The sequence below is a fragment of the Pezoporus flaviventris genome, unplaced genomic scaffold (genome assembly GCF_033815535.1).
Source record: "Pezoporus flaviventris isolate CSIRO_AGI_PZ_B2104156 unplaced genomic scaffold, CSIRO_AGI_Pfla_v1 ptg000001l, whole genome shotgun sequence".
Lineage (NCBI taxonomy): Eukaryota > Metazoa > Chordata > Aves > Psittaciformes > Psittacidae > Pezoporus > Pezoporus flaviventris.
In genome coordinates this window covers 15005918-15029761 of record NW_026892549.1, presented here as the reverse complement: position 1 = coordinate 15029761, position 23844 = coordinate 15005918, and the positions used below count along the sequence as shown (strand labels likewise).

The 23844-nt window shown below is 38.2% G+C and overlaps 1 protein-coding gene across 17 annotated transcripts in view; it reads right to left on the bottom strand.

The window, feature by feature from the left end:
* Positions 1 to 23844, bottom strand: part of MBD5 (methyl-CpG binding domain protein 5) — a 154187-nt gene that overhangs the window by 53864 nt on the left and 76479 nt on the right. For 12 of the 17 annotated variants that reach the window (XM_061445281.1, XM_061445297.1, XM_061445378.1 and 9 more), the window contains 3 exons: positions 12692 to 12829; positions 6991 to 7182; positions 1786 to 1843 (listed from right to left, as the gene is read on the bottom strand). The gene's annotated coding sequence lies outside the window, so the exon portion shown is untranslated. Of the gene's footprint in view, positions 1 to 1785; positions 1844 to 6990; positions 7183 to 12691; positions 12846 to 23844 lie in introns of all 17 variants that reach the window. The other 5 variants (XM_061445294.1, XM_061445290.1, XM_061445363.1 and 2 more) reach the window with 3 other exon arrangements.

Sequence of the window (23844 nt, the reverse complement as noted above, 5' to 3'; positions counted from 1 at the left end):
AAAAAAAAGGCAATCTTTGCCTACAAGAGAGAGAATTCAGACCTTTGAAGCCAAACTCCCACAACAGAAGAGGATATTAATAGACAAAAATCTGCTTTGTTACAGTGGGATCGCTCTCACTTAACATAGCACACTGATTCATTAGAAAACAACCACTGAAGATATGCACATTTGTAAAAAAAAAAGTGATAAAGTTAAAATTAACATAGAATTGAACGGATTTGGCTATAAATACTTTAAAGTTTGAGACCAAAGCTAAAATTACTTCAAAAGATCCAACCACATGAATAAACAAGTAACACACTTGTTTCAATTATCATGATTTGGGGTTCCAAAATTCTGGAATTATCAAACACAGTTTAATAATGGTTTTAGAATGAAGACAATATAAATTTAAGGAACATCTCATACAGAACATTCTTAAGCTATCTAATAAATACATGCAGAAAATACATATGTAATAACTATCTGTAAGTGTTCAGTTCTACTTGACAGATGCCTACGCTATTGATTTACCCATTACTAGGGAAATACAATAAAAAAGTTAATTTCAAAAGAAAAGAAAACTTTGTGACTATTTCAAAACCTGAATATGAAAACTCAATTAGATTTTATGTAAGCAGTTAAAAAAAGTAAAGAGTCAGATTGCTGGAAATACGGTGAAAGGCCCCAAGGTGCTGGCATAAAAATTACTGGATCAGCCCCTGATCCCCATTAACTGTGCCCAGTGACATAAAAAATTAAGAAATAAACAGTAAAAATGAAACTCATACTCCCATATCTTAAATGCAGAGGTCTAAATAAATTATATGAGCTTTCTTTGTATTAGACACCTTAAATTCAGGACACAGCAATATTTAGATAATCTGAATAATTCAAACTGAATTTCTGTGCAAGAGAATGTCAGACACATTGTAGGACCGCAAATTAAACCTGTAAATTATACTTTTGTGCCAAAGTAGTAAGTCACATGACCCTACTATCTTTAGACACATGGATTTTTTTCTCCAAGTGCTATTTTTTAAATTGTTTACTGAATTATGTGGCTCTACTCAGCAATTTCCCTAATGAAAATACTCTTAGGATATTAAAAAAAAATATGATAGCATAAAAATCAGCTATTCAGACACATTAATGCAAACTCTACAGCCTTATCTGGCGTAAGGGCAATAGTGTTTGAGAGCTTGGGCTGCCTTTCTGAAATGTGGTATGCTACAAACCTGTACAGCATGATAGATGAATCGCTGGCATTAGTAGGTTATTACTTGCTATCTTTGAGTGATACACTAATTGAATGTGTAAGTACTTGGAGAATTTGGCCCCACTGTTTTATTTAAGAGATAGAGAGTTCCCTCTGTTTTCTAAAAGAGGACTCAGAAGTTAAGGACATTTATAAAACAAAAAAGTGAGTGATTTTGATCCTTTTAAATGCTTTCACTCCACAAAAATTATGACAATCATTTTTCTTGATATACAAGAGGTCCATTACTTGTAAGTTTAATCACTTTTAAATGAATCTCTATGAAGGTTTGTATACATGATCTTCTATAGCTTCTTTTTCTACTTACACTGGTCTGTGTCAGCTATTTTATGAATATACCGATTGATTTAAAAATACTCTTTCTCATCCTTATATTAAACATCACATTTGGTTTGTTATTTAAGATCTCTGAAGTAAGTAATTCACATACAAAATACTACAAAGTACTTCTTAATATACTAATTAACAGGAGGGCATAGGATTAAAAAAAAACAACTGACCAACCAACCAACAAAAAACCTGACCTTTTTCCTCATTAAGCGTTAGATTGAAGGTGGGTATCTTCATCTTGTTTGTTCCAAGCTGAAAAATAAAGAATCAGTTCAAACAGTAGTAATCAGTTGATACAGTCCTCTTACGATGTTAAGATTTCAATCTTAAATCATAGAATAGTTTGGGCTGAAAGTGTCTTCCAAAGGCCATCTAGTCCAATCCCCCTGCAAGAAGCAGGGATATCTGCAACTAGATCAGATTGCCCAGAACCACGTCCAGCCTGGTCTTGAATGTCTCCGCAGATGGTGCATCCCCCACCTCTGGGCAACCTGTGCCAGTATTTTACCACCATCACTGTAAAGAATTTTTTTCTCAAATCCAGCCTCAATCTGTACTCTCTTTGTTTAAAAACATTTTATCCCTCTTCCTATCACAATAGGCCCTGCTAAAATGTCTTTCCCCATTTTTCTTATAGGCCCCTTTTAAGAACTGAAAGGCTGCAATGAGGTCTCCCTGGAGTCTTTTTAATTATTTCTTCACATTTATAAACAATTAATCAAAGAGGTTTCCTAGAATATTATTCCTCCTTTGAAACTCTGAAATAACTGCTTCCAGTTTGTATTTTGTACACACTTTGTTTCTATAAAACATGACTAGCACAGTTCTAATCTAATATTTAAAAAAAATGCTAACATAAAACTTATTTAAAAAAAAACTTACTAAAGTTTAACATGTATTTCAGCAACAAAGTTCTTGACTGTACACACACCACTAATTTCAAAGAAGATTTTGTGCTTGAGTGAAAAACTTCTTTTCTGCGTGGCTGTCCCATCCCATTCACTCAGAGATTTACTTTTAAGAAAACCAAGGTATTTTTAACCTACCAAAATGAGCAAGAGTACCTAAATGTCCAAGTCTGTGTATTTTGAGGTTGAATTTTTATATCATAATTATCAGATGTGTTCACACTGACACCTTAATAAGGATAAATTTCATTGTCCAATAAACTGTGAAGACTGCATTCTGGCTCCTGGAAAGGGAAACCTTTGTTTTTATGATAATGAAAAGCATTCTAATCTCATCTTCAGTACAGGGGTTGTGAAAGTCTCCTTGGAGATGTTTTACCATCCAAATCCTTTGGTTTTAATGTAAAGCAAGATGATGCCTGGTAACAGTGCTTAACTCTGTCCTGCCAGGTATCCATGGCTTTGCTCACCTAATGTGCTATAAACCCTGATTTTACTGCACATGCAAGAGACGGCACATATGCTAAACCAGACAAAAACTGTTTGATTCTCTTCAGAAGGAACTAAACAAAAGGGTGAATCACATTCAAGCTTGACAAGTACACAGAATTCCACTAGCTCATTAAAGCAGAGAAAAGAAAAATAAGAGTAAGGACCACGCGCACCCAGAAATTAAAACCATGTGTCCCTTTAAGGACGCAGTACATCCAAGAGTTTAACAACAAAGTTCCAAAAAAGATAAGAACCTAGAAAACACACTACTTCATCCCAATCAAAGGACAATGTATCGTGCCAGATACTAACTTACAACTCAAACAGTTCTTTTTTCTCCAAATAGGCTTGAAAAACCCCCTCTGGAAATGCAGACAGTAGGGATGCAACATACAGTTAGCATGTTCTGGAACTGTACTCCAAGAAATGAGCTATTGGAAAAAATGTAGGCAAAGAACTAGTCAGCTCTTCATCACAATGTATTTAAAGCGAGATCAAAAGGATTCATTTAGTAACATAAACATATTCTGTCACAAAAAACCCCTACCATAACTAAAGCCATTAGTGTCATGAAAAAATGCCATAAAGTCTTGGCAGAAAAATCTAAGAAATACGAATTCAAGCTACAGACAGGTATGATAGCTTCCCACATTTGTTTTGCATGTATTTATTTTTTATGTTACACTTCAGCCTACCATTTCAATAGAAATGTGCACTCAAGAAAATCACTGGCAAACCTCCAAAGGTTCCTGAACCTGAATTTCACTCCATTTGCAATAACAGCATTTCAAAGCATTCTACTGAAGAAAGAAAGGTCCTCTGTTTCATTTTTTTGGTTATGAAAACTCCCACATGTAAAGGCCTTAAATACCACATACATTAAGCTGAAATATATTATCAGTAATAGAAAGAAGTTTGCAAGGAAACAAAACAAAGCTAATCCTACAAGTAAACTGTCAGAATTACAGACACTGAGGATCTGAAGAGGAATCTCAGGAACAATCTGCTCAGCCCGCTCCCAGTGACGGATGCTCAGAATTACCAAGATCATCTCTGAAAGCTGCTTCTTTATGCAGTTTTAAAAATTTCTATCATAGATTTCATGACAGAGGTAAAATATAAGAGTTTTTCATCCATATTTGCAGTCAGATATGTGGTAAAACAAAAAAGCTTGGCCTGTTTTCTCTTCACATGTATCTTAAATAAACCTTTCTACAAACAGAACTTCCTTTTTAAAAAGTAAAAAAAAAAACAACAAAAAAAACCAACACCCAAAAACTCAACAGAGCAACTGCCAACACTGCTTTTATAAAAACCTCTTATCCTTTTAAAGCCTTATGCCCATCCTACAATGTTCTCTTTTTTCCTAGAATAAACAAACCGAATCCTTTCAGCTGTTCTTTAACAGTCCTGCTTTCTAAATCTGTCAGTAGCTTGTTGCTCTGCTTTGCTTTCTTCTGGCTGATACAAGTCTTCTTTAAAGGGCAGTATCCAGTACTGCAAAATATGTCCTACCTAAGGTCTCACTGACAGTGAACACATACCAAGTCAGACAAAAAGTTTCCAGTGCTCTAGAAAATGGAGATTCGGGATTCCCACCCCTAGCCAGCTCTCCAGTTGTCTTCCTCTTACAGAGGGAACGTGCACTGGAAACTCCTAAGTTTCTGAAAAAGGTATTATTTTTAATGCATTTCCTTAAGAAAAACGTAAGTGCACAAAGGAAGAGATATTTTAAAGGGATTTAAAGGATTTCTCCTTATGGAAGGAGAATCATAGAATTATAGAGTTGCTTGGGCTGGAAGGGATCTTAAAAACCATCTAGTTCCAATCCCCTGAAATAGGCAGGGACACCTTCCACTAGGCTGGTCAACAGGTTTGGACCAGGTTGCTCAAAGCCTCCTCCAACCTGGCCTTGGACACTTCCAGGGATGGGGTGGCCACCAATTCTCAGGGCCAATTTCTTCCTAATATCTAATCCAAAGCTCAGGAAGAGAAGTTTGGGGAGATCTTACTCCTGTCTTCATCTAGCTATCATATGGTTAAGCAGAAGATGGAGCCAGAATCTCCTCTGACATCCACAGTCAATGGATGAGCAGCAGTCACATGTGCAACATGGAAAGTTTTAGGAAATATTAGGAAAATTAAGGATCTGGCAGGATCTTTTCAACACATATGAATACCTGTCAGAAGGGTGCAAATAAGAGAGGGCTAGGCTCTTTTCAGTTGTGTTTAGTAACAAGGTAAGAGGTAACGGGCACAGATGGAAACACAGGAGTTTCTGTGAACATCAGGAAACACTTTTTTACTGGGAGGATGAGAGAGCACTGGCACAGGTTGCCTGCAGACGTGGCAGAGTCTCCACCCATGGACATATTAAAAAAACTGTCTGGACATGATCTTGGGAAACCTCCCCTAGGTAACTGCGCTTCACCAGGAGGGTTGGACAAGATGACTTCCAGAGGTCTTTTTCAACCTCAGCCATCCTGTGTGACTTTCAGGTATCACTCCCAACCAGTATCACTCAGTAATTACTGTCTCATGACACCATCAGCTACTGGGTTTGCTGACTTCAAGAGGAAACATTACAGAGTGCTCAGTAACACAAGCGTATACATCTTCTCATCCAACATTATGGAGGAAGAATTCAGCAATTCAATTATCTCATAAGCCAGGTTTTCTTACAGACACTTGTCTTGGAACCTGTTCACATTGCAGATTCCCCAAATTCAATTACAACAGAGTAACATCCTTGTTGAAATGCCATGAAACCTGAGAGCCTGCTCTCAGGAATTTATAATGGAAGCCAGAAAAAACACGTATTTCTAAACATAGCCACAACGTTAGGTTGCATAGGTACAATTTACAAACGCAAAGAAAAAAATACCAAAAGATCTTCCAAATTTTCATAATATCGTACCAAAGAAGATGGCTCTTTTGCTAGCTCTCTTTACTGAAAAGGACAGCTCTCTAAAAAATACAGATTCAACATGAGTTGTGTACATCAAGTATTCTGTGGGCACACTATACATCAGTTCAGAGGTGATGAAATTCTGTATTTTCTCTGAAGAAAGTACTGATAAGAATGAGAATGCACCGACATGTTTAAAAACCTTATTTTGATGCAACAAATACTGTACACATACTACAGTGATTCATTAAGATGTCCAAATAATCTACTGTAAATTAACATAATTTTATTTAAAAATAAAAAGGTACACAGTTCTTCAACTGGGGCACTTCAGATTAAAGATCTCTTCAGTCTTTTCTGGAGGGATTTAAAAAAGCTTTGGAGAAATCTTAAAGCTATGGAATTAGCTTGGTATTTATAGCTCAGTTTTCTAGTGTGTTCTTTGAGCTTCCTAGGACATTCTTTTTCTCCATCTGCTGGTTGTTGACATAACAATAACTTTATATTTTGATTATGAAAATGAAAAAGAATAAGAGCATTTCATTTTCTATTTTACTGTAAAGTTCTGGCTTCATCTCTGGGCAAGGCAGCTTCACTTTGCCACTGCAATATAATCTAGGTCAAGAATGGTGCTGCATATTTTCCGATACAGATAACTGGAATTCTGTTGTTTAATTATGTCAAAATATATTACTACCAATTATGACTAATACTGCATATGAATCACATTGTCACAAACCGGTAATTTTCTAACCATTAAAATACTGTGTTTCATATGCTGTTTCAATACAATCTGTTAAATCTAGGTCAAGAATGCTTTTTTCTTTGTTCTCTTATCAAAAAGGTCCATGTATGGGTGCACTGTCTATCTTGTACAAAGATATGAATTGCTAAATTGTTTATTTTTCTACTTCAGCACCATTAGATGTTGAAGATGTCTGCTGCTCTTCTGTTAACACTGGCTCAGATCTTTTGTATTATACTTGAAGTGCATTTTGTAATAAGCTTTACTACCACAGCATAAAACTATCAAAATAAAATTAGAAGTTGCCCAGCTTAATAAATGCAATGATTTACTTTTGAATACTTACCTACATTACTCCTCATAGTCTTGCTTCTAGATACCTTGGGGATCTTCTGGCTTCTCAAATTTCTTGATGCACTTTCAGCTTTGCTTTAGATAGTCTCCTGGTTAGATCTCAATAATGGGCTATTTCCATTGAGGATGGCTCCTTGTTTTAGTACAGCCCTCATCTGAGGCACTCTTGCACCCCACGTTACATCTGTTGAGACAGTTGCATTATTTAAATTAAAGAATGAGCCAGATGTTTTTATTTCACTTTTCTTGACTGCTTTGTAAACCCTAATCCAATTACTTTGCACTATAAACTGTCGCATTATTTGCTTTTAAAGAAAGGTAGGATGGCTGTGACTAGAACTGATAAAAAAAAAAAGATACCTTTTACTACATTATGGTGGTTCACTGTCCAGAAGAATAGGTAGATTTCTGTAAGTATAAGTATATGGATTCTTATGATGGAAGTTTAATGCCTTTAAATCAGAAGAGGGCAGATTTAGATTAGGTATTAGCAAGTTCTTCCCTGTGAGGGTGGTGAGACACTGGCACAGGTTGCCCAAAGAAGCTGTGGCTGCCCCTTCCCTGGCAGTGTTCAAGGCCAGGCTGGACAGGGCTTTGAGCAACCTGGTCTAGTGGAAGGTGTCCCTGCCTAGTTCTATGAACTACTACACATACAAAAAAGGTTGTGTCTTCAGACAACTTGAGTTGTATTGATTCATGCTAAAAACATTCAACTAAAAAGGAAAAAAAACCTAGGGTCTGAGAGTTATCATACTGGAAATGGCAGACGAACCAGAATTTGGGCTGTTCCATAACATCTGCCTGTATTGAGACATTACCTTCATAATCACCACCAAAATGGCCCTGCAGTTCCCCCATGGTTTAAGAGTTAGTTAGGCTTTGATTGTGCCAGTTTCAATTTCCCTAACACTGAAAGGAGTGAACAGTGTTTGCAGGACTTTAAGTCAACTAATTAGTTCTTTCAGAGGTGAAATGGATTGGAGCTCATTAGGTTAAAGGCATATTCAATAGAGTTAATGTAAGCATTAAACATTATACCTGAAAGCCTGAGGGATTAGAAATACACATTTTAACAAATTCAGAATGATTGTGTATTTTTCTTTTTTTTTTTAAAGAATAAATATTTGATTAAAATAGATGCCACAGAGCCAGCTTTTTGAATCCTACAGTAAGTCTAATTAATTTGTTATGATTTTCAGATCACACATTCGGAATCTCTTCTAAGGCCATGTGTCATCATAGTAAAGGTCTTGATTGTTGTTAAAACCTTCTCCCGTAACAGAAAACTCATTGACACAATATGTGAATGAAAAATTTCAGGTAAGCTAGACAAAAAGGGTATAAGCATGAAGTCACATAAAGTATACCAGCTGCAAATAACAAATACAGTACTCACTATGATTAGTAAAATATCTTCATTAAGTTTATAAGCAGAACCTTTTAGCTTTCTTGGTGGACACCTGGTTTTGGCTTTTATGAACTTTATTAGTACCATTAATTTAACGAGTTATCAGTTGACCAGCTTACTCCCAATTTAAGGGCAAAATTGGGGCACAGCATTTTGTAAAAATCAGTACAAGAGTGTCTCGGTTGTTTCAGACTCCATTTACCAACCCAGTAGACCTTTCAGTAGACAGCTTATTTATATGCAAACTACTTAGAAGAAAAACTTGCTAAAGTTCTTCTACAACCAATATAACTTTGAAAATTATTCCCCTATATTGAGTATGTATTTAGATTTTCTTGAAGACTGGGACACTAAACAGCTTCCATGTTTGAGCACTATACAGTTAGCGTATTAACATTACCAGCTTACCTGTTAATACTGAATGTCTTTTATGTATCTAGGATACTAACAAAGTACATCCAGTCCACAGATATTATTAAAATAAATAACAAAACATACATTAACAAAATTAAGATTCTGGCTACTGGAAAAATAAATTCTCTTTCCCTTAGTTGAAAGGATTAAACAACTTTGTTGAACAAACAGAACTGTCAGTTTATAAATGCATGGAGTTACAGGGATAAAAATACTGAATATACGTGACTGAAAAACAATTACTGCAAGTAAAGAACTGGGGTATTCGATGGATAGAGCTTCAGTAAAGGCTACTCATGACAAAGTCAGACAAACTGTGAAAGGAGAATGATACAAATCTCATGGAGTATGAGATGCACCAGACTTTATCCCATGAAGCCTTCACAGGACTCACAAATTTGGGCTCTTACCTTAGCTACTAGCTTCAGCTTATCAAGAAACTGAATGCCAATGTTTGCTAAATTACTCCAGAAATTCTAGATCTTAAAATCAAACATCTAAACAGTGTAACTTAAAGCATGACAACCTCTTAATTTGTAGAAATGACAGAAAATTTAAACTTGTTTCTGCTGTATATAAGCTGCATGAAATATTGCAAAGAATATTTTTATGCAGGTTATTCATAAAATTAGACAAATACGAATCCACGGCTTCACGACATAGCTTATCTTTACAGTAAAAAAACCTAGTTACATGGTATAACTTATCATTAAAGAATTTACATACAAATACATTTTAGACTATAATTTCACCATGGATATTACATTTTTCATGTAAAATTATTTATTAATGCTTAAACACATTGAAAAGTTTTGATGAGACATTTTTATAAAGAACTTCCCTTGAGCATGTAACGCTGATCGCAGCAAACACTGCAAAACTGATTTACTTGAAACAATTGCAATAGGCGGATGAAATAACCCAAGAAGGAAACCCAAGTCATATTAGGGCTTAAAATACCTCGGTCATATGGACAGTATTAAGGATTAAAGTAGCATCAGTTAAAGAAGCTTCAATAAAGGCCTCAAGAAATATACAGAAAAGCATCATTAAAATGAATTCAAATGAAAACCCTGATTTTTAACCTATATCTAAATAAAATAGTAACAATAAATTAATGACAAAAATTGTCCATAGTGAGCTTATGGAAATGTATAAGCAAAGACGGAAATAAAGTTTCTGCTGAAAAAAGTAACATTAACTTAATTATGCAAACGCCATTGACAAACATACTAGCATCAAAATAGGAGAGTCAGAGACGGATGATCAGCTATGGAATACAGTTTGATAAATACTTAGCATAGATGACTGGTGACAATCGAAAGGCTTCTATGTGATGAGCAAGAGAATTTTTATGGCTAATTCAGTAAATTCTGGGTTATTTCTCCCCTCCTGAAAGTCTCTGTTTCATTCTCCTTTTAACTAGCCTTCCTATCTTCCTTTAGTAGGAGCTGCCAGTTTTTGTGAGGAAGAATGAAAAGTAAGTGTTTGGAAAAAACCTCCAAAGGAAGCTTTTCTCATACAATCATAGAATCATAGACTAGTTAGGGTTGAAAAGGACTTTAAGATCATCTAGTTCCAACACCCCTGCCATGGGCAGGGACACCTCACACTAAACCGTATCACCCAAGGCTCTGTCCAACCTGGCCTTGAACACTGCCAGGGATGGAGCATTCCTAACTTCCCTGGGCAACCCATTCCACCACCCTCAGAGTAAAGAACTTCTTCCTTGTATCCAATCTAAACTTCCCCTGTTTCAGTTTTAACCCGTTACCCCATGTCCTATCACTACAGTCCCTAATGAAAAGTGTCTCCCCAGCACCCTTACAGGACACCTTCAGGTACTGAAAGACTGCTATGAGGTCTGCATGCAGCCTTCTCTTCTCCAGGCTGAACAGCCCCAACTTCCTCAGCCTGTCTTTATACGGGAGGTGCTCCAGTCCCCTGATCATCCTCATGGCCCTTCTCTGGACTTGTTCCAACAGTTCCATGTCCTTTTTATGTTGAGGACACCAGAACTGCACACAATACTCCAAGTGAGGTCTCATGAGAGCAGAATAGAGGGGCAGGATCACCTCCTTCAACCTGCTGGTCACGCTCCTCTTGATGCAGCCCAGGATACAGTTGGCTTTCTGGGCTGCAAGCGCACACTGAAGCCGGCTCATGTTAATTTTCTCATCAACCAACACCCCCAAGTCCTTCTCCGCAGAGCTGCTTTGAATCTCTTCTCTGCCCAACCTGTACCTGTGTCTGGGATTGCTCTGACCCAGGTGTAGGACCTTGCACTTGGCATGGTTATACTTCATAAGGTTGCCATCAGCCCACCTCACAAGCGTGTCACGGTCCCTCTGGATGGCATTCCTTCCCTCCAGTGTATCAACGAAACCACACAGCTTGGGGTCATCGGCAAACTTGCTGAGGGCGCACTCAATCCCACTGTCCATGTCACCGACAAAGATGTTAAACAAGACCAGTCCCAACACCAATCCCTGAGGGACACCACTCGTTACTGGTCTCCAGCTGGACATTGAGCCATTGACCACAACTCTTTGCATGCAGCCATCCAGCTGGTTCTTTATCCACTGAGTGGTCCATCTACCAAATTGATGTCTCTCCAATTTAGAGACAAGAATGTTGTGCAGGGCAGTGCTGAACGCTTGTTTTGTTTTTCTTCAACTAAAAAAAAGGACACTTGACATTGAAAAAACACACTCATACTTTGGAAGTCTGCTCTTTAACGTATGAAGGTGATTGTCACAAACTGTTCTAGCTGTAATTCAACAGCACCGCATCATTTGTGACAAGACCACTTTATCCTTCAGAAAGTGCACAGGGCTTACACAGTGACTGCAATATATTTATCTTTTGATTGCATACATATTCGTAACAATAAACTTCCCAGAGAGTTCTCAGCAAGTTGCAGGAATCTAATGGTAAATGTATTTCTGGGGAAGAGACATCTGTTTTTTCAGTGCATGTGCTGTCTCATTCTCTTTGTGAGTTTTCTATTTACATAACAAGTCTGTGCTAACAGATTAAAAAAGTCCTGTCCTCATCTAATCTCTTAAAATACACACAATATTCTTCCAATTATGGCATTTGATACAGCTGAAATGAAATATACCCTACTTTACAGAAAAAAAAAAAACAAAAAAAACAACCAAACAAAAAAAATACAAAACCCCAAAACACAACCAAAAAACTAAAACAAAACTCCCAACAAACAGAAAAAAGTGATCTCCCACAAAGAGAAAGAAGCACAACAACTTTTCAACTGTGCTCTGTCACAAATGAGTACAGAAAGAGAATGGCAGCCCACCAGTCCCTTTTTTAATTCAGGTAGGTTTTAAATACATTTTTTCTAAACCAATCAACTTTATTACTGGCTGCTTCTCAGGTTGTTCTCCCTTTTACTCAGTGGCATAACTGAAAATCACTCTTCCAAAAGAGTTAATACCAACTCAGAGCCATGGGCTTCATGCTGGAAAAAAACAGCAAAAGCTTTGGGACCCATTTACAAGGATCTGGTCTGATTTTGTCTGATTTTATTTCTAACAATTGCTATTTTAATCTTCGTAAGTACAAAAGTCACACAAATTTATATTTAGTAATTGCACTGTCATCCATAACACTAAAAATGAACATGGTATAATTAATTTCTAGTGGTGGCACTATATTGCCATCAGATAAAGAATGCTGCCTGCAACACCAGTCTAGTAAAAGTCCATTATTTCTCGACATATCAAAGAAAATAGAAAAAAATTTTAAAACATCTGATCTGAAATCACTGTGTTTACTGTTCACATATGTGTTTACTATCCGTATATATGTGACAGGAAGGAAAAGAGTGGCAAAGGGAGAATTCACCTACCTCAAATCAGGAAGACTGGTGGAGGTAATCCACCAAATTTTGGTGAATCTCTTAACTTTTGGAAAGAATTAGAGAAGTGCTGTTTCCTCAAGTCTGTATGTTTCTTTTCCTGTTTGGTTGTGATAAAGCCTCTTCTTCCTGCAATGAAATAAATCTAAAATAAGATTTGCAAAAAGACAAGCTATTGATACCTCCACTTCTCATAGACTCCTCGGCTTCTCTATCGGATTGCTTTGCTACACAAAAATAACGGGTGCTTTCAGAAAAGCAAACATTGAACAAAAGTGGTGAGTTTACTTAGGTGCTCTCAGCAGTCAGTGAAGAAAGGCAGAGTCCAAAGTATGACTTAAAATAATCTAATCTGACTCTACATACAGTTGTATTCTGAACTGTCCTCTAGAAGAATCTTTCTTCATTGACCACAAACACAAGATCAGAAGAAAACCCTACCGTACAAGGGCAGTGGCCATTTCCCTCCACTGCTTCACCCTTCTACAGAATTTAAGGCTATAGGAATAGAACCCATGCAGCTGGAGAATGGATGAAAAAGAGTTTTAAAAAGAGATATTCTTGAAAATATCTACCATAAAACTTCAGAGAACCAAAACTGTAAAAAAGATGCCCAGTTTTGCTTATTGATATCTAGTTTCTATACACACTGTTCTCTATATATACACTCACACACATATACCTATATATAAATTAGCATAAAACCCCAAAGTATCTTAGATACCATTGGAAGTAGATTTTAGATTTGTAGGCATTTTCCCCTAAAATGCATTGTAGTTTTTTTCCTGTAAGACAAAACATAACTACAACTAATTCTGTGGCTTGAACATGTGATGGAGAATCATGAACTCGGCCTAACCAGAGCCTTGTATTTAATTTTACTCTTATAAACAGCATCAACAATTGGTGAAAATATCTTTGCATGATTACACTTGGACTGTCTACAGGATCAAAGGATTTTTAGGTTTCCCAAAGTAGACCTGGAACCTAAATCAATCCAGAAGTCCTGCTAAAATGAGGGCTCTGCTAGCACCTCAGCAGAAAGCCTGAAAACTACGGGGCATCAGATTTTATTTTCTTCTTCAATTTTCCTGGAACTCGGGACTATTCTCAATGCGCAATCCCCAAGGTGTAGCCCCCTTACTCATCATGTTAGAGGGAACAACTCAATGCTCTACTTAAAGGTTCCTCCTGCTCCAGAGGCCAGGCGCTGCTGGTCAATGCCACTCCTCCTCCGCAGCAACCAACAACCAACCACTGGATGTGGACCAGTGGATCAGATAAGAGAGCAGATTTGTGTATATCTACTGGATTAGTCTTAACCTAGATCAGTTCCCTAATCTCTGTGGCTGGAAGAATGCTTGTGCTGGCCTAGATGCTTAGGAGGAAGTGGCACATATACATGAATGAGTAACTCCAAGTGGAAGGAGCAGCAGTGAATTTACCTCATGACAGTCCAAACTGCTTGGGGGAAATTCAATATGTTTGCTCACTTATTTTATTTTAGAGCACTGAAGTATTGCAAATATCTTTTCATCTCCTGTTTTCATATGAGGAATTCAGTATATTTCATTGTTTAAATAAAAGTAATATTTAGCTGTCTACATAGTCAAAATGTATGATCCTAATTCTGAATTTTAACGGTTATAATATCAAAGAGCAGTTAGGCACGTCCAAAAAAGCCCGGTTTAAGCATCTGACTAAAGTAATCATAAAGCTTGGGCTGGTTTTGGCTGGGGCAGAGTTTTCTTCATAGTAGCTGGTACGGGTTATGTTTTGGATTTGTGCTGGAAACACTGCTGATAATACAGGGATTTTTTAGTTATTGCTGAGCAGTGCTTACACAGAGCCAAGGCCTTTTCTGCTCCTCACACCACCAGCAGGGAGACTGGGGGGACCACAAGGGTTGGGAGGAGATACAGCTGGCACAGCTGATCCTGACTGACCCAGGAAATATTCTAGACCATATGAGCATATGACCATATGCTCAGCATGCAAAGCTGAAGAAAGAAAGAAGAGAGCTGTTTGGAGTGATGGCATTTGTCTTCCCAAGTCACCATTACATGCGATGTAGTCCTGATCTCCTGGAGATGGTTGAGCACCTGCCTGACCGTGGGAAGGAGTGAACAAATTCCTTGGTTTGCTTCGCGTGCATGTGCAGCTTTTGCTTTTCTTATTAAAGTCTTTATCTCAACCCATGAGTTTTCTCCTTTTTACCCTTCTGATTCTCTCCCCATCCCACCAGGGAAGAGTGAGCAAGCAGCTGCAAGGGGCTCAGTTGCCAGCTGGGGTTAAACCATGACAAAGCCGTTGGAAATAATAATCTTGCTTCCTTATTCCTGATTCAAATTCAGATCTATTATCTGAATATTTATCTGACATGGTATCTGGAGAAAATGAAGTTAAAACATAACAGATGGCATAAGAAAAAAAGAAGCAAATACCCTACCTTCCAAGACTACCTTTCCATGAACATATGGCCTTTTCCAAGTGTACTCTCCTTTTGTATGACAACAAGTTGGCCATATTAATATAACTTAAAAAATGCATTTTAACTGCCTAACACAATAAAGCAAGTGAAAAACAGTAAAGCTAAAAAAAATTGTATTTCTGTGAAATACAGTAAGAACAGGCAGGTCTTCCAGAAAAGCCAATTCAAAAATTAGCTATAAGGTTAACATACTAACACATTTGTTTTACTTATGTGATATATAGCTATAAGGCTAACACACTAACATATTTGTTTTATGTGCGTGATACATAGCTGTAAGGCCAAGATACTAACGTTTTTCACAGATTTGGCAACGGTGTCATTTGAGTGGAAGTAGCTTTGAGTGGAGAAGATGTAAGAAGGGACACCAGCTACTTTTTTGCCTCCACTTACAGGAGAAAAACAAAAAAACAGAGTTTTAATTTGCAAGAGGAGAAAAACAGACATCAATTTAGTCAACAGTCTCAATCCTATAAATCCCATGTACCTGATGCTTTCATAAAGACAGTGACAAGTACTAATAATGTATCTTACACCCATGAAAAGACTTTTATTTTATAAAAAGCCTTGGTTTTGACAGGAAAGGAGCACACTGCTATTCAGAAACAGCACACATGCAATCTTCACCCAGCAATTTAAAAATGGAATGAAAACAATCAAATTGACAAATAGATCAGTTTCCAACTACTAAGAAAATCTCTCCCGTGTGCAATCCTGGGTAATAAAGAGGTAAGCACAGTGCAGGCCCATGTACCACAGCACCCGTCTCACCTAACTGCCAGTTGCTATGGCAAGCCTTTGCCTGTATTTTGCACATTAAACAGTAATATGTTTTCCGCTTCCTTGTTCTTGATATTTTGATCAAGTTAATATTCAAGATTTGGACCTCTAAGGTATGAAAACTAAAGGTTCTCTCAAATAATCATGCATGGCAATTTATTTTGGTTTTGTGAAAACATCTCTGAATTAAGAAATTAATGAATAATTTAAAAATTACTTTCATTTATCTGTAACACATAGCCTTTTAAAAATTTGATTTATTTCCATTAGCTACTTTGCATACCTGTTGTACATGCATTTCTATTTTCTAGCTCACAATGAAAATGTAATCTACTTTTCTCCTTCACTGATCTTTAATTTAATATAGAGATAACTGCAAAACTTATGAGAACACAGATGATAGATAATTTTTGTTCTGTATAATACCAATTTGTCTTTCTTCTCTTTTCCTTCCTAAGCAAATGTTATAAAAGGTGCAAAAGAATGAATCAGTAAAAAAATGTAGTCATTACTACTGTAAACTAACCAATAACTGAATTTCTTTCTGTAGTTGTCTCTACCTGAAACACAATGCTATTTCAAAAGCTGAGAGTCAGCTATGAGAAGAACCATTCTAGGAAGGACAATATTAATCCATTTTCTTTTTGATTCCTATAGCTAACATAAAGCCTTAACATAAAAAATATAAATACTCAAAAGTGAACACATAATAATTTGATAAAATAGCCCCAACAGGAGAAAGAAACAACTGCTGTCCCACCTCAGGGATCCCCACTGGACCAAGTGCAAACTCAGCTCCCATCCACTTCAGAAAGAGCCGTGACAAAACTTGACAATAGTCCTACACTAAAAAAGAAATATATAAATGAATCAATCACCTCTTTCTCTTGATAGGAATGTTGTTTCCACTATCAGCAAATGCAAAAAGTCTTCCCTTTTTTCCCCAACACATGAAAAGAAGGAATTTTTACACAGCTTCACTTCTCTTTTTGCATCATACCTTGACATCAGAAACTAATACACTGACCTTGGGGTCAGTAGTCCTGGATTATGACTTTCAACCTTTCCTGTATTTTGCAATGGATACAACTTGCAGAAGCAGAGTCTCCAAACCATATTTACAAATTGCCTAAAGGCGAGTAACAAGTGTTATACGCATTCTCTTTAAATTAATGAAAATAGATATGGACGAGCACAAATACTCTCCTGAAAACTGCTGAACCACTCTTTCCTGCTCAGCTTCCCTGCTGACTCTCTGGCTGCTTGAGTGCTTCCACATCATGCTAGTGCTACAACACTTCTTTCTTACACAAGAACTAACTCAACTCATCAGAAATTTTTATATTCCGATTCAAATTATTTTATATTAAATGTATTTGTGTTGACACCAAGACTGCAAGTTATACCATTCCTCTGAGAACATGGTGCAAGCAGCTGAAGCACCGTACAGATACTGGAATAAGTAGACTAACAGCATAAGGAGCAGAAGAAAAGGATACCTAGACTTTACTGTCCCAAGCTTCAAACTTATTAGGGAAGAAGTTTAATGCAGCACACACACTAACAGTTCATATTTCTGCTTCATGATACTGCATCATCACATTAGAAAGTGTCTTCTTCTAAAAGTGACATTACACCATTGTTTAAAATTAAATCACCCAAAAAGAAAACAACAAACTTTGAACTGCGTTATTTCTTATTCAAAACTTGTTGGCACGATTTGCCATAACTGGCAAATCTTGATTATTCTCAACTCTCACACAGGCCAAACGCTGCCATGGTAGCTGACAGGAGGAGGACTCAATGACTGGTGCCCAGAACAGACTCTTTGCATCAACTTTCTTCTGGTCTATACTTGGGCTATAATCAATGGTGGTGGCAGAGGAACCTGTTTTCTCTAAATCTGAAATATTATGTTGCCCATGGAAGTTCGCATAGAAAGGGATCACCCCACACAGGTACATGAACACAACACATATAAAAGCTTTTTTTTGTCATTACTGCTCCAGTGTAAGATAACTGGAAATTCTTAGAGAAGCTGAGAAAAAAAAAGCTTTTTAAGGGGGAAATAAAGCTGGTCAGAGACTAGCATTAACCCCTACTGAATGCAGTACCCACAGTTTTAACGTGCTGAGCTTTACCTTTTGCTTATTCACTGATGTGACCAAATTCATCACTGTAGCACTCACTTCCCATATTCTTCGCTTCTATCATCCCTCTGTGGGTATTAATCTCCCAATAAAATGATAACTAAAGTTATCGTGCACACAGATTTCATTACTTAGTATCTCTGCAGCGCCTTACAAAGTGTTGAATTTTGTCACACTACAGAAAAGCCTGGGAAAGTGTACTATAGCAAGTATTCCCCCTGAAACTGCAAAAACTGAGAAAGTTCAAAATTAATACACAGAGCAAAGGAATTTCATTTCATTTCATTACCCAGCATGTACCAGGAAGGCTGCCTTCTTCACTATCGAGGAATACTCATCACTGCATTTCCTGTAAGCAATTCTTTCAAACTGACATTGCTACTAACTAGTACTACTAATTGTCCAATTCATTGATGTATGGTATATCATTTATGGTAATTCATATCAGAATAGTATTTTAATAATCCACTGACAAAGCACTCCTAAAACAGAATTCAGTTTCTGGAATTCTAATTTTATTCTTACTAAGGTTAATAGATGGTTTCCCACTGAGTTTAATACAATTCACATGGGATCGTTATTGAGTCTATATTTATATAAAATGGCCTAGTATTTGAATCTGTTTTATCATTTTAAAAATATCATAGAGAGCAAAATTCTTGAAACATTTAGCCTAGGATCGAACAATTTTTCAAAAAGCTTCAACAGATTTTATGAAGTCTGTTTTTAAGGTATTTCTAAGGACCATGGTACTACATCATCAAACATTGCTCTGATTTTCAGAAATATCTATCAGCTGCAAGTAGCAGTAAGGCCAAATGGACACGTGAAATACTATCAAGCTGCTTTAACAACAAATGTACTGAAAGTCACTGCAGAAAAAAGTACCCATCCTCTTAAAAGGCTAATAAAACTCACTTCTTTGTTGCAAGGTTTTCTGAGGTGTTGTTAGGCCACAGATGAGAAAAATGCCTCAGACAATAGTTAATATATAAACATATATAAGACCTCATGATGTCTTAATGAATTTACTAATTTGGAAGCTTTATGGTAACCATGGACTATTACTGATACATTAATCACATACTGTACTGGTCACTGCTGTGATCATAGAAGTAACTTTCCTAGCTGCAAAATTCAACAGAGCTGAATTTTTCCTGAAACCCCACTCTGAACATCAGCCCTTACTGAAATACCAAAATATCAATATCTATATAATGTTTATATAAATGAATAACACGTATATTATATAACATATACAAAATACAAAAAATCTAATCCAAAAATCAAATAAAAAGGCATAGAGATCTGGCAAAAGAGGAAAACATAATTTTAACCTCATAGCTACAAAAAGAAAAAAAAAATTAATTTTTTATCCACAGAAAAGTGATTTGACTGTAGCCTACAACTACAGTGCACAGAAACATCCTAAGGTCAATGAAAAAGCCTTTCATAAAAAGTGCAAAATCCAAACCGCCCTCAGAAAGGTTTCAGCAGTCAGCACTCCAAACCTGCCAAAAGCTTTTCAGCTTCAGAATGAGAACACCATGTTAGATAGGCCAGGAAAACCATGCTCTCAAGCATATGAAAAGCCCACCAAATCCTGGGCTTCATCACCAGCAGTGTGACCAGCAGGTTGAAGGAGGTGATTCTTCCCATCTACTGCACTCTTGTGAGACCCCACATGCATTGCTGCATCAAGCTCCGGGGCCCCCAATATGAGAAAGACGTGGCCCTGCTGGAGCAACTCCAGAGGAGGCCACAGAGATGCCCCGAGGGCTGAAGCACGTTTCTTACAGAGACAGGCTGAGAGAGCTGGGGTTGTGCAGCCTGGAGAAGAGAAGGCTGCAGGGAGAACTTAAAGCGGATGCAGTATCTAAAAGGGCCAGGAGGAAAGCTGGAGAGGGGCTTTATACAAGGACATGTAGGTAAAGGACAACAGGGAATGGCTTTCAGCTGGCAGAGGGGATACTTAGATCAGATGTTAGGAAGAAGCTCTTCCCTGTCAGGGTGGTGAGATACTGGCACAAGTTCCCCAGCGCTTTGACCAACCTGATCTAGTGGAGGTGTCCCTGCCCGTGGCGAGAAGGTTGGAACTAGATGGTCTTTAAAGTCCCTTTCAACCCAAATCATTCTGTAATTCTATGAAGAGAGGTCTGGAGTACTCATCAAGCTTGATGGGTATACCTCAATTCCTCTAGTTTGTTCCTGTCAGAGGAGTAAAGCATAAATCCTCTTGCATGTCTCCCCTTCTGCCCCTCTGGCAGAAGCAGCTGTGACACTTTCATGGCTTTTGTTGGAAAGCTGGTTCCTGCACTCTTTCCCCAACAACTCCTCTCACTCCTTCAACTTTTCCTCTCCTGACCACACTTTTGCTCTTCGATATAATTCTCCACAAATATCAAGTAGAAAGCCTGCACTTTGTACAGTCGTGAAACTTCCTCATCTCCTGCTAAGGTTCTCTTCTTAACATGGTAACACATCTCACCCTGATGCCAGCTGAACTCTCTTGCTACTCATGCTCCATTTCTTTAGTATCTCTCAGTGGAGTCTTATCAAGGGAAAACTTGTCCCTGTGAATTTCCTCAGCCCTCACCAAAATTAGAGAAGCATAATAAGAAAAACACGCACCTTCCTCCAGGGAGGCTGTTGATGATGTTAGAGCTAGCTAGAGAAAGCTGCAGCTGGCGGAGAGTATCACTGATGGGTATGGTCTCAGGTTGGTTTAAGCAAGTGATGGCCATGGAAACATTTCTAGTTATAGAAGACTTTTTCAGTTAAAAGCCTAAAACCAGACAAATACCTAAGCTGGTAGTTTGAGCAAAGAAAGAGTAAAGCAATAATGAAGACAGTTTTCCTAATCCAGTGTCAGCTTCTTTCCAGGCTGACACTAAGGAACTCCAGAACTCCAAAGAAGCAGGATGGACCTCAACAGTCCCACTGTCTTCCACAGCCAGAAGCACATCCATGTTCCCTGTCTACTTTAAGGGCTCTCTTCCTAGAGTTAAGAACTAAGCCACGAGAGAATATTTCCAAGCAAATAACAAAGCAATCCATAACGTTGTCAGTTTCTTGACATCACAAAATTAGGATGATCAAAACCAAAGGCTACTTCCTAAAGCAGGATGCCATCCTGCTGTATTCATTGAGCAGCGAGACTGTAAGTACTACCGATAAGAGTTTTAGGGAGGTAGCGGGTAGGGCTGTCTTGGGACTTGAGAACAGGGGTGTTATCTGCCGCACCAAGCCAATCCTCACTTTCTGGCAGGCTGTCTCATTGCAAGGATTTGTAATCGGAAAAAAAAAATAAAATCAAATCCAGTGGTGATGACAGCAGTATTAGCTACAGCTGACACAGACAAAGCATTACGTTAAACATCTGCTACAACAAGTTGATCATAAGAATCATCTGATAGCAATAAGTTGATTAGATTCTGATACTTAGTTTGATATCCTCAAGAATGTACTCAACATTTGCAATACTGGAAGAGAGTTAGTGTAAAGCTATTGGGGAGGCAATAAGAATCTTTGCTGCACAGTTCTTAATCACTGGGGGGAAAAAAACAGAGTAATCCCAGATCATCACTTAAATGGCTACTGATATCTCTACACTCAAAACCAGACTTTTAACTTTCTTTTCAATTTTCAGATCACTACAAGTAAAATGTTTTATATATTCAAATTCTTATTTTAATGCTGTTATTTGCGATACAGAACTACACAGGCTCAAGCATAATGAGTGGACAGAGGCATGTAACTGGTTTATTAGTCTGATTTGCACACTTATTATGCACAACAGAAGTGATAATTTTTATTTTATATAATTTCACGTTAGTTTTATTATCCCAATAAGAAAGAACAAGGCAGGTTATGAAGCTAAAAGTCAAAACTGCCATTGTAACTCTCAGCTAGTCAAATTGCAAACAAAAAAACAGAGAAAACATCACATCATTAAAAACTTATACTACCTTTTAGGAAAAAACCATTACACAGCATCTATATATATACTATATATATATATACACACACACACATACATACACTATGCCTTTGGTTTACTGAGATAAATTAATAGCTTCTGGTGGAAGAGGATGAAAATAGAAGTAGAAAGGAAGAACTGCCTTTGCAATAAACTCATGAAAACACACTCCTTCCCTTAGCAATTCCACAAACCTGGATGAAATTTTTTATCCCACATCTGCTCTATGAGCATTAGTAAGCAAGAAAAAGAGTGGACAGTAAACCCAAGCATTTAAAGTTGTCAAGGTGTTTGACAGGACATCAACAATACACAAATACACAAGTCCATGGGACCTGATGAAATCCATCTGTGGGTCCTGAAGGAGCTGGCAAATGAAGTTGCAAAGCCACTGGCCATCAAATTTGAAAAATCATGGCAGTCAGGTGAAGCTCCCGATGACTGGAAAGAGGGAAATATAACCCCCATTTTCAAGAAGGGGAAAATGGATGACCTGGGGAATTACAGATCAGTCTCACCTCTGTGCCTGGCAAAATCTTGGAGCAGATTCTCCTGGAAGGCATGCTAAGGCACATGAAAAACAACAAGGTGCTTGGTGACAGCCAGCATGGCTTCACTAAGGGGAAATCCTGCCTGACCAATCTGATGGCCTTCTGTGATGGGGCTACAGAACTGATGGACAGGGGTAGCGCAGTTGATGTCATCTACCTGGACTTGTGCAAAGCATTCGACACTGTCCCGCACGACATCCTTGTCACTAAATTGGAGAGACATCAATTTGATGGAAGGACCACTCGGTGGATAAAGAACTGGCTGGACGGCCGCACACAAAGAGCTGTGGTGACCACAATATGGCTCAATGTCCAGCTGGAGGCCAGTAACAAGTGGTGTCCCTCAGGGATTGGTGTTGGGACCGGTCTTGTTCAACATCTTTGTTGCTGACATGGACAGTGGGATTGAGTGCACCCTCAGCAGGTTTGCCGATGACACCAAGCTGTGTGGTTCGGTTGATACGCTGGAGGGAAGGAATGCCATCCAGAGGGACCTTGACATGCTTGTGAGATGGGCTGATGCCAACCTTATGAACTTTAACCGTGGCAAGTGCAAGCTCTTACACCTGGGTCGGAGCAATCCCAGGCACAGCTACAGGTTGGGCAGAGAAGAGATTCAGAGCAGCCCTGTGGAGAAGGACTTGGGGGTGTTGGCTGACGAGAAAATGAACATGAGCTGGCTTCAGTGTGCGCCTGCAGCCCAGAAAGCCAACCGTATCCTGGGCTGCATCCAAAGGAGCGTGACCAGCAGGTCAAAGGAGGTGATCCTGCCCCTCTACTCTGCTCTTGTGAGACCTCACTTGGAGTATTGTGTGCAGTTCTGGTGTCTTCAACATAAAAAGGACATGGAACTGTTGGAACAAGTCCAGAGAAGGGCCACGAGGATGATCAGGGGCCTGGAGCACCTCCCATATGAAGACAGGCTGAGGAAGTTGGGGCTGTTCAGCCTGGAGAAGAGAAGGCTGCGTGGAGACCTCAGCCTTCCAGTATCTGAAGGGGACCTATAGGGATGCTGGGGAGGGACTCTTCATTAGGGACTGTAGTGATAGGACAAGGGGTAATGGGTTAAAACTTAAACAGGGGAAGTTTAGATTGGATATAAGGAAGAAGTTCTTTACTGTGAGGGTGGTGAGGCACTGGAATGGGTTGCCCAGGGAAGCTGTGAATGCTCCATCCCTGGTGGTGTTCAAGGC